The sequence below is a fragment of the Dermacentor andersoni genome, chromosome 7 (genome assembly GCF_023375885.2).
Source record: "Dermacentor andersoni chromosome 7, qqDerAnde1_hic_scaffold, whole genome shotgun sequence".
In the NCBI taxonomy this organism is placed as follows: domain Eukaryota; kingdom Metazoa; phylum Arthropoda; class Arachnida; order Ixodida; family Ixodidae; genus Dermacentor; species Dermacentor andersoni.
This window is the reverse complement of record NC_092820.1, coordinates 37934903-37947493: the sequence shown is the minus strand read 5'-3', so window position 1 is coordinate 37947493 and position 12591 is coordinate 37934903.

The window sequence follows — 12591 nt, the reverse complement described above, 5'->3', positions numbered from 1 at the left end:
ATGCACGCGGCAGGTTACTGAATGAAGAAAACAGGAAACGACTGTTTTTCAGTTTTCGCAACATATTGTAACAGAACACAAGGCACCCACCACAATGGCATTTTATTTTTGACAACAGCGACACACAGTGGCGTACTGATATACTTCCTAAAGGGGTTTCAGTTTATTTTTTCATCGCAGAACCGCAAGCACAGGTTGCGTCGCGCGTATACCACAGCCACGTACTGTGGCCGCGCTCCTTTTTCTCTAACAATGTGGCCCCCGGCGGCTTCACGCGCTCCCGTAGGTGGCGGATTGGACTGTCACTCCAGAAGTTTAAATACATAACCTCTTTGCATAGAAACGACGGCATGATTGTTAACATATTGTTGGCTTGGATATGTCTGGCACGAGGTCCAAGACCGTGTCTTCAAACGCGTTCTTTGCGTTCGCGTCTCTGTCTTGAAGGGACGCGCACCCTAACTTGCTGCAGTGGTGCTTGCGTTGAGCGTATGTAAGGCGAAAAACGCGGTTCTAAAATGTCTGTCCACTAACTTGTGCAGTAAACCCATGTTTACACTATTCGCACAGTATAGTAGTAGTATAGTAAGAGTCACGAGTATGGCATCCGTAACCGCAAGCGTCATGTTATAGTCGTAACTTGTCGGGACAGCGTAGTTGTAATCCACAGACCCTGCCACTCAGGAATACGTGGCTAGCCATGGCTGATGAATAAGTAATTGCGAAGATTGGTTTTCAGTAAAGGTTTGTTACCAAAAACGGCGGGAGCCTATACTGCCGCAAAGGACGGATGCTGGGCGGTGACTCCAATCATTTACTCGGCACATCACACATCTGCACTGGAATTCAACTGGTTTCGCCAACTCTTGCTTATATTCTCTCGCCCCTAAGCTGCGAATTCGCCTGCAACCCGGGCCTCAGCTTTTCCCCTTTGTCCCCCGCTTCTTTCCCAATCTGCTAAGACGTGCTTCCACTGATGCTTGCTCCTCCTTTTTTTCAATAAATGAAGGAATTCATTCATGCATTCCTAAGTTACTGCAGAAAATAGCGTGTCTTTATCTCCAAAACCACCCTGTCTCTCACCTAGACTCGCCCATCGCAAAACAAAGTAGCTGTGTTGCAAATGGCTGGGCGTCACATAAACAATTTTCTAGGAATGGCCAGTAGCACGGCGGGCAATTTTAGGCCCGTGGCGAGACAGTATATAGAACACCTTCTCTGCCATATCCGCACTCAGTGCTCTGCTTCGTGAGCTACTATTAGCCGCTACGACGAAGTACGAAATGAAAGAAACCTAGCTGGGCTGGTCACGGGCAGCTCTTTTTGGATTCGTGATGCGTCGATTTGAAATATATAGATTTCTTATCGAAGCCTAAATGACAGCGATATAGGCGAGGTGAGTTATGGTAGCTCGTTGGCCTGCACTAACGACGCTCTTCACGCAGCACTTTCGTCTTATGTGTGTTTGCGAACGGGAATGAAAGACAGGAGGGTCACACACCTTCCTGAAATGAAACATTCGGAATAACCCTTCATTTGGCGGTTGGACATATGTCGAGGGTCCCCGATACAAACCACCTGCAAGTCTGTATGACCTTGCAAAGGGGAACTCAGATGAGACGTTGTCAAACGGATAGGCTTTTAATTATCATAATAAGTATGTCTTTATATAAATTCGTTACCATGAGGTGAAAGCCGACTAATAAAGCATTTAAATTTTCTGTGTTATTAAAACATCGTGTTAATAAAAGGTTGTTGTGCTTTTACAGCCCCCCAAAATAAAAAGTAAGTTATGAGAAATAAATTGGTCCGGTAAATGTGCAAACGCAGACGCAAGAAAAGGCTATAGTCTGTTTCCCAGTATTCACTCAATGAAGATGGAGCACCTCTATACTCTCACGTTGTAGTAATGTCAAGAACAAAACACTTTCGAAAGAGTCAGTCACGAATGTTACTCATTATAAGATGAGCTTGCGCTGGAAAAGAAAACACTCAAACACAACGATGGCTGCGCGCAAAGTGCTTCCTCTGATTACGATCTACGGATCAAGGCGTTGGTTCGTCAGATTGGAATGCTCGTACATTGCAGCGCAATCTCGGGTCGTCAAATGTGATGGAGAATGTACGCCAGTGTTCGCTTCACGCGCGCAATCTGATAAGATAACGCTCTTTCGCTATTGAATCCGTGACAACATACTGGATATTAGAAACACATGCAGGCGCATCTTGAGCTAACTGATAACTTTGGAACTGTGGTTAGACGCCAAAAAAAGCCCAACCCCCCATAAAAAAAAGAATACAGTTGCTTTCAATATTAGCTGAAACCTAATGCTTGTGGTTTAAAAAGGGCCCCCAACACTGCACAGCGACGCCGACATACAGGAAATTCAAGAGCGAACCACTTTCCAATTACTGGTATTTATCAAACCAGCATATCGTGGTGCCAGTTCCACCACGGGTACTGTGTCGGAGCTCATGTTTCATGTTAGCATTTATTGTCACAAAATCACAGTATTTTTTTTCTTTAGATATTATCATTAGACAGCTAAAATACATTCAGCGAAACCCTCACCTTAATATTTCAGTAGTTTTCGTTCTAACGTACATATCCGTGCTTATCCATATGTTACAAAGTACTGAAAATGTACCCAATGATTTCCTCCAGGAAGCTGTTTTTATTCCTTATGATGCCAGGAAACCAAGCCTGATGCCACCAACGCTCAGAAACCTAATCGGGAGCGCGCACAATGTTCTCGCACACCTTGTGGGATGTGCCGTAGCGCTGAGGTGCTTCTTGTATAATGTATGAGAATCGGTTGTAAAGACAGACGTGCAAGGTTGGGCCATGTGCTTAAGCTCATGAAGTTGATTTGTGCCAAGATAACCTGTCCAAGCTTTCACACTTACTTTATAAGAAGTCTACAGCACCATCAATATGCCGGCTGCTTTTAACTGCACGAAACAAAACTATTGAAACGATACAAACAATGTTAACATCATTTTATCATTCGAGTGTTCAGATCGGTAATCTCTAGATGCGGAGTAAGTTGAGAAGTTGGTTGCCTAATTAACAAAGCTACGTTAATTAAATTTTCAGTAATGGTTCTTACGTGGCTAAAGAAAATGAGCAGTTTGGAGCCCGTCCTCGAGATTATGCAGCCAAGCGAAAAACTTTCGACTAAACATGCTTCTGTAAGAACCATGCGAAAAAAATGGTCCAAGTAAACACTCTAGGAAGGCGTAACTGACGCAGAAAAAGCCCATCTGTAAAGCCACAGAAAGAACAGCAGTTCACGGCGGGACACAAAGGAGGAAACACACACAAACTGCGCTAACTTTAAGCGCTGTTCTTTATGTGACAATTTATTTATTTTTTTATTCATAGTGTCGATCCCATCAGGGGTCATAACAGGAAGAATGAATGAATGAATGAATGTTTTGATTTTTAATGGCGCAAGGGCCAAGTAGGGCCAAAGAGCGCCATGTCCATGGCAATGGGTTCGCAATATACTTGATGTGTTCTATGAAGTTGGGGCGATGTGGCTGTAAAGGGGCCTTAAAAAGGAGGCGCTCTAAAGTACGTAAAATCTGTATATTAAGATTATGGCGATGGCGTATGACGTGTGCTATGAACATTAAGATGCATTTAAAAGAATAATACGATGTGTAAAAATATATAGGGTTATAAGATTGGCTAGAGCACTACTGCCTCCTTAGAGCCCTTGAAACGCAAGGGTCTGGAGGCATGTGCTATGCAACACAATTATCGCAGCGGCATCCTCTGGAACGAGGATGCTCTACGAATGTAATGGGCTTATAACATGTAGGACAACATCATTTAAGAAATTGAGGACTGCCTTGATATTAAAAAGGGGTTCTCTGCCAAGAAACATAGCCGGGTGAAGAGGAATGTAGTACAGGAAGGGCATACATAGTTATCGTGCAGTGTAACAATAATAATTAGCGCAATAATAAGATTAGACATATTAGACATGCAGTTAGCAGAGGCAGACAATGTGGTAGGCAGAAAAGTAACGTTATACACTGTAATAATGTTACGAGAAAAAAAACAACAGGTAATCAAAGATAGAAAGTTTACAAAGGTGAACGAAATGGTAGGCATAAATTATACAATAATACATAGCATTAAATTTAAGAGTAACAAGGGGTAATGAGGTAGTCTGTCAAATATCAATGATGGTAAGCAATAATTATAACAGGAAAAAAAGTAAAGAATTTGCATAAATAAACAATAGTACTCAGTAATGGCAAGTAATACAAGTTATGAAAGTGAGGTATACACAAGAGGGTGTAATCCATAAGATACGTTTAAGGTGTCGTCAAAGAAATTGTGATTATGTACACAATCTAATGAAATAAAATGGCACAAAAATAGATGGTGACATAGGTACATCATAATTGTGAAGCACGCAATTCATTTTCGGCTAATGTCAAAAAAGTAGTTAACGATGGGCTGTCTATAATACTAGGGTCCAGCTTATTCCATTCACGTGTCATTAAAGGGAGAAACAAATGCTTATGGCTTTCCGTATGAAATGGGTGTTCGTTTAATGATAGTGAATGTTTATGTCGGGTGAGTTGTGTTTGTGCTAAAGATAAGTATTTGGAACTGTCTATTTTCAATTCATTATGAATAAGTTGATACATATTTTAATCGTGCAAGCTTGGCTCGTTTTTGTAAGGTCCGTATACCGGCCTGTTTTAGCAATTCTGTGGGTGAGTCTGTTAACCTATGTTTGTTGTAAATATATCTTAGTGCCTTCCTTTGAATTGCTTCTAGTTTGTTAATGAGTTCTTTGGTGAAAGGAAACCAAACAACGTTAGTATACTCTAATACAGATCTGACAAATGTGTTATATGCTAGTAGTTTTGTGTTTGGGGGTGCTAGTCTAAGACGTCTGTTCAGGAAAAACAATTTTTTTTGTGCGGTCGACGTAACGTTGTTAACATGGCGCTCCCATCTGAAATCGTGTGTTTATGTTAAGCCAAGGTACTTGTACTCTTTCACTTTGTTAAGTGTGGCGTTATTTATAGTGTAGTTAAATATGCGAGCTTTTTTCTAGTAATTGATAATATAGCTGATTTTTTAATTTATAGTCATTCGCCATTCGTTACACCATTTGTACACAAGTGACAAAGCGTCGTACAAGGCCACATGGTCATTATGAGAATTGATTACCTGATACAGAACACAATCGTCAGCAAGAAGTCTAACATCGACTGGAATATTAGAAGGCAGATCATTAATGTATATGAGAAATAAAACTGGAGCCAGAACACTTCCTTGTGGAACTCCGGATCTTACGCTAGATTTCATGGAATATTGCTGGTAAACTTCTACAAATTGAGTGCGGTTAGTAAGGTAGTCTTTGATCCAGCTTAGTATAGGGCCCTTTCCCAAGGTAAGTTCGAGTTTATAAATTAATTTCTTATGTGTTACGCAATCGAAAGCTTTTGAAAAATCTAGAAAGATTAGATCGATTTGTTTCTGTTGGTCAATACTTAACGATACATCGTGGACAAGCTCAATTACTTGTGTGACTGTGGAAACTCTTTTGCGAAAACCATGCTAACAATCTGTTAGTATTTCTTCCTGTTCAAGGTGTTTGGTTATGTGCTTTGAGATAATGTGCTCTAGTAGTTTACAAACAGTGCATGTTAGTGAGATTGGTCTGTAGTTAGCGGGTTCTGTTTTACTTCCCGATTTATGAATTGGTTTCACTTTAGCTGTTTTCCAATCCTTAGGGAGGGTACCTGAGGAGATTGATTTGTTAAAAATTATGAATAAGTACTTGGCCATCCACTCAGCGTATCTGCGAAGGAATGCATTTGGAATATTATCAGGTCCTGGTGATTTCTTTGGGTCTAAGTTAAGCAGTAGGTTAAGTATGCCTGTTTCGGTTAGTGTGAGTGGCTCTAGTGGCTTATTTCTAGAGAAGCCTGCTTGTGGTAGTGTGCCGTTGTCCTCAGTGAAAACGGAGAAGTAGTCGTTAAGCAAGTTAGCAGAGTTCCGGTTATCTTCATTTGAGGCTTCGTTGTCGTTACGATTCTTTTGGTTAACGTAGCTCCAGAACTTTGTGGGAACAGTTTTCAAAAAGTTTGTGAGTGTATTAGTACAGTAGAACTGTTTGGCTGTCTTAATTTTTGATTTCATAAGTTGGATAGCTGTGCTGAGATTTTCATGCGTAAATTTTAATGGGTTAGTTTTCAGCAATTTTCGCATTCGGTTTACTTTACGTGTCGCATGTAAAACGTCACGCGTTATCCATGAATTACGCCTAGTAAGTTTCTTTTTTCTAGTTGGTATGTAATTGGTTATACAATGAGATATAATGACGGAAAATGCGAGCCACAATGTATCGATGTCTGTAGTGCGTTATGGGAAAGTTGCAAAAACGTGTGGTATTCATTAATCAGGTAATCAAGTATACTAGTGTCGTTAGCTTTACTATAGTCGGGATAAGCGGTGATTTGCTGAGGGGTAACGCTGTCATGAAGGGGTATAGTGCAATGGGTAATTTTGTGATCCGAAATACCATCTAGTAAGCTTAATCTTGTTTCGTCATTTATGAAGTGATTACTGAGGAATATTAGATCTAGTATGGAACAGCTGGATCCCTGTACACGTGTAGGTTCAGTTACAACTTGTGTAAGGTTGAACGATAACATAAAGTCAAGTAACACATCCGCACAGGGTGAATGATGCTGCATTGTTTGCCAATTCATTTCAGGAACGTTAAAATCACCTGTGATTATTAATCTGGACCCTGATGCATATTGCTAAGTATATTCATGCAATCGGCGCTCATTGTCGAGGCCGGAAGAAGGACTGCGATAGACGCAGCCTACGACAACAGTATAAGATGCGAAGCGCAGCTTACAAAAGATAGCCTCGACGCCCGCAACATCCGGTAATATTAAAAACGAGATTTCTTTCTTTACTAGAATGGCCACGCCACCGCCTCGTGTTGTCCGGTCTTTCCGGATGATGGCGTAGTTGGCAGGGGCTATCTCAACATCTTTAATATCAGCTGTTAGCCAGGTTTCTGTTAGTGTTAGAAAGTCAGGTTCATATGCAAGAATCAAGGCTTCAAGGGAATCCGTTTCTTTTTAATATGCTACGGGCATTTATGTTCAAGAAGGATAACTTGGATATCAAGTTCGGCGTGAACGTAGGCTTCGAAGGCCGTGTTGCTGGTTTTTTGGATCAGGATTGACGGAACCTGGTTTCAAAGGAGCTACATTATTTTTTTCCTTCGTCCCAGTAGAACATTTCGCCATTGATTCGTAGTTTGTCATAAATTAGAATAATTTTGTCTCCAGATTCTTTCCTTGGTTTGGCAGAACTCCATAACTTCCTTCTTAAGTCTCGTACGTGAGGCGAAAAATCTTCAGAGATCGAAAAACTTGACCCCTTTAGCTTGAAACAGTTTCGCAAGATTTTAGCTTTGTCTCTGAAGTCAAGTAGTCTAAAAATTATTGGTCTTGTTTTAGTGGTATCCGGCCAGCCTAATCTATGAATCTATGAATGAAGCAACTAGCCCGTCAGTCATTCCTTCCAAACCTGTAAAGTCAACCTGACCACATCTAGCCTTTTGTGATGCTGTCATCAATAGTATGGCCCCGCGAACATGTTCCCCGTGGCCACATAGTCGCGTTCCATTTTTATTCATGCTGCTTTCTCGAAGGCAAGCATTTTAAAGTTTTGGTGTCAATCCGGCAGTGTACGTGTGCCGCCGAAAGATTGCTTGGTCGCAGAAGCGATGCATGACGGAATGATGGTGCAGATTTAGCGCGTCGCTGGCATCAAGACAATGCGCGGCCGCCAAGGGAAGGAAGATAACGAGAGTGAACAGCTTGGTAGCTGCTCATGGAGCCGTGCCGATGGTGACGGTGCCATCATGACGCAATCTGAGGCGGCGATATTGATGGCTGCAGCGGTTTTTTTTATTATTATTCTTTTAATCTTTTTTTTTTACAGCGAAGTCGTTAAGACGAAGCTTTAACATCGGACCCTACTCCGACTCAGCCTATTCAAATAGATGTAAAACACCGAAACGCTTTTCTTAGATAACCCCTGGACCGATTTTAATGAAATTTGTTGGATTCGGGAGAGAAAGGTAAATTCTAGTGACTATTGCAAGCGGAATTTCTATTTAGGGCCTGAATTTTTGTAAAAGATGCTCAAAAATTTGAAAGTGCGAAAAGTACACAAGCACGAAGTTTACAAATTATTAACTCCGCATCAAGAACTGATATCGCGGTTCTGTAAACAGCATCCATTAGACAATTCAAAGCGGACAAATCCAATATGCTGATTTATATCTTACGTGAACTCGTGACGTTGTGAACAAGGGTCGTGGAAAAGCTGTATTTCCATATCACTAAATTTTTTGAGATTCATGCGTAATATATCAATTTTGTCTGCTTTAGATGTGCTGTTATATGCAATGTACATAATTGTGACATCAGTTTTCATTGCCGAAAGAGAGTTGTAAACTTGATGGTTTCGTTTTCTTAAAATTTGCGATATTTGACAATATTGAATAAATCAAGAATTCGAAACCAACAGACATTAGAATTTAATTTTTTGTTTTAAATGCAACAAACCTTGTCAAATTAGATGCAGTGGCTGTCGAGAAAAACGAATTCAACTTTTACATTTATTTAGATAGGACCACCAGAGCTAAAGCTTCCTCTTAAGGGCTACTTTCCCCACTATCGCGTCCGCGTGTAGAGCCAAATCCCGAAGATAGCGTAATACCGGCCCGACCCGCAGCGGTGGTGAACCATGCGTTCAGCGCTCCCCATACGTGGGCTGATCCCGAATGTAACGCCATGCCGGGGAGACCCGCGGCGGAGATGAAGCAGGCGTTAAGCACTCCCCATACGTGGACAGTGCAATGCGGGGCCGACATACGATGGAGGTGCAGTTCGCCATTAAGGGGCCCACATACACAGCTTTGCAGGTCATGTTTTTTCAGAGAGTGGAAGGGCACTGAGATTTTTTAGTTATCCGCGTTTATCCGGCATGCGTTTGCGATCAAATCAAGAAGCAGGTATGCCTGGAAAATCTAAGGTGGTGGATGCAGGTGGTAGCGGAGAAGTTAGTATACCCAGCCCCTGCACGTACTTATATCTGCATTGATATGGGTTGTGGTAGTGATAGCGACCAAAACTCTACTTTTTCTGCGTACTCTAGTCATTGCGAAACTAAGGATGTGGTTAGCATGCCCAGCCACTGAATGCAAATTGCAGCAGTTCCGAGTGGTGGAATCCCGCTGGGGCTGATTGTGAAGAAAGCTTCCTTTCTCTGTCCACTCTCGCGATGGTGAAGCTAAAAATGAGGAGGAGGCCTGACGGACACAACGTTGATCATCACCATAACAGAATGGATGGACGATCTGCGGAAAGGACAAGGCACACCAAGTTTTTAGCACATAACTTGTCCTACACTAAAGCGCTACAATGGCTAGTATGCCGTAATGGGAATGGTAGACCGAACTGCTTCTCACTGCTAACACTGGACTGATACTAAGAAAATACTCCATCCGCAGGCACCATGCTACACTGAAATTAGCGAAACAATATCAGTTTATAAACTTATATGGCCAATTATCTGGTGTCCTCCTTGTGTGTATGGAGGGCATAAAGGTCCTGGTAATGAAATGGTAGTATCTTCGTTTTTGCTGCAGTTGCACACAAGAAAAATTCTTTGAAGTGATCGGACAGCGATCTACCGGCGGAGAGGACCAACCCACAAATTAAAAATAATTGCTGGTTTCAGATCTTCCAATGTACTTTGCGCTTAGCTACCATCTGTTATATTTTTCCTTCTGTGCTCTTATCAAGAGGAAAACTCCACATTACTACAATATCAACAACCGTACACAAGATAGACTGGCTTTGAAGCTGTGACCACGCACCACACTTTTGTACATTTAGCACATGTAGTATTGGGGCAACAGGTTTTAGCAATATGATTAGGTTTTCGGTCAAAGCATTATGACAGGTGGGAAAAACTCGTTGTCATGCCCGGTCGAAATAATACCATCTGAAATCTTATTTACTTATATTCATTTTTGAAAAATCACTATAACCGTTTATACATTTGCTTCGTATGAGTTATATACTAGCTTGCCTCGTCAATCTCAAAAATGTATTCCCTTTTCGGGAGACGGCCTTCGTGAAAAACGACGCAACATGACAGTAAAACATCCAGCAAGGTTCTATCCAATGATGGGCGAAATTGTGCACTGAGAGCGTGTCGACTTGCGCGCCAGTGAAAGTTCAATTACGATCGTTGTAAGCTTGTGTTGCCTCTAGCACGAGCGAGGAGTGTTAGCGATGACATTGGTGTGAAAATGGTCAGCTCGGTCTGCGATTTGTTCTTCTGATCTCCACATTGAACGTCGCAGTTGTCACGGTAAGAGTACTTCTGTGACATTATAAGCCCAGTGGGCTGGGAAGGCTCGAGTGATAGCTCACCTTGAGGAGTATTAGGTAACAATTATTAATATACGTACTTTTGCGATCATGAAAAAGATGCAGAAACAACACTGGTGTTGTCTAACTATTCGTAAGCAGGCCCTCAAATTTCAATTGGCCCACCCCCAAACAATAAATAGGCCCACCCCCAAATTTCAAGTTGGCACACCCCCAAATTTCAAGTTGGCCCACCCCCAAATTTAAAGTCGGCCAAGCCCGATTTTCTTTTCGCCCAGCCTTAAACTTGGAGTTGGCCCAATCCCCAGTTTCAATTGGGCCACCCCTAATTTTCAAGTTGGTCCACCCACGAATTTCCATAAATCGTCCCCCAAATTGCCAGTCGACGCAGCCCAAAATTTAGGTTGGCCCACCCCCATATCGCCCCCAAATACAGATTGGCCCGCCTCCACAACACCACCAAATTTATATTGGCCCACTCCAATACCACCTGCAATCGAGGTTGACCCACCCCATATCAGCCCCAAACTAACGCTGGCCCACCCCTCGATCACCTCAAATTTAGGATGGCCCACCGCAAATCAGCCACCAATTAAGGTTAGTCCATCCATATATCACCCCCCAATTCAGCTTGGCCCAGCCAAACATCACCCCCATGGTTAGGTTAGCCCGTCCCCATGTTACCTCCAAATTTAGGTTGGCCCACCCACATATCCCCAAATCCAGGTTGGCCCACCCCCATATCAGCCCCAAACTTAGCCTGGCCCACCCCTCTATCACCTCAAAATTAGGATGGCCCACCGCAAATCACTCCCACATTTAGGTTAGCCCATCCCAATTACACCCCCGATTCAGCTTCGCCCAGCCCCATGTCACCCCCATGGTTAGGGTGTCCACCACCTATATCCCACCAAATTTAGGTTCTCCCACCCCCGTATCATCTCCAAATCCAGGCTGGCCCACCCCCCATATTCCCCCAAACTTAGGCTTACCCACCCATATATCACCTCAAATTTAGGTTGGGCCACCACCATATCAGGCTCAAATTCCGCTTGGCTCATTACCATTTCACCCCAAATTTAGGTTGGGCCACTCCCATATCACTACCAAATTCAGCTTGGCCCATCCCTGTATCACGCCCAAATTTATGCTGATGGCACTTCCAATTTCAAGTTGGCCACCCCAACCCTTTTTATGAAGACCTATGTATTCATATGGGAAATGCGTCAAGTTTTTTGGCGTTACAGACACGATTTCGCACGATTTTGCTACAAAATTGCTGGGGTACTCGCCAACGAATGCTGCGCATTAAAAGCAACTACACCGAACGAGCGACGCCATGTGTTGATCCTAAATACTGACGGCTAGCCAAGCTAGCTTCTCTGTAGAGCGACCGGGGCAGCCACAGCACGGGACATTTATTCAAATGGATTTTTTACGGGCACACCTACAGATTCATACCACTTGGGTGTAGGGAACGCATCAACAGTAGCTATTAATCCACACGCTGCACGTCTTCTCCTAGTTGGTGCATTTCTTATTTGGATGAATCTTTAGAAATAACGTTCGGGCAGCGACTCAGCTTAGGAGACCCTTTGTTCCGCACGAATGTTGCATAGGAATGGCACTGGCAACCGGGTGGCATTGTGGCCCAGGTGGACCTGATTCGCTCGGAGTATGTGACATTAAGGACAGGCGAAATTCGTGAAAACGGACCTTCCAGAAGAACGCAATAAGAATAGCCATTTTGTTCTCCCAGGTTCCACGCTACAAAGCACTAAAGTATTTTTTTTTTGCATAACACAAAGCTATGCGCAAGCTTCTAGTTATGATGTCCAATGAATAAAATATTCATAAATGCGATGACCTAACTAATGAACACGACACTGCTATGTTTAGGAAGGAAAAATAAAAAACATAATATTTCAAGAGAACCACTAGAAAACCAGAACCGAAAGCAAATCATGAGTTTTGTGTTTCTGCCATCTGGTGAGAGACTGTAAAACTAAGTCCTATGCGGCTTCTAAAAAAAAAAAAAGAGAGAAGTGCGCCGCTGCAAAACCAGAACCGAAAGGAAATATTGCATTTTGTGTTCCTGCCATCTAGTGACAGACTATAAAACTA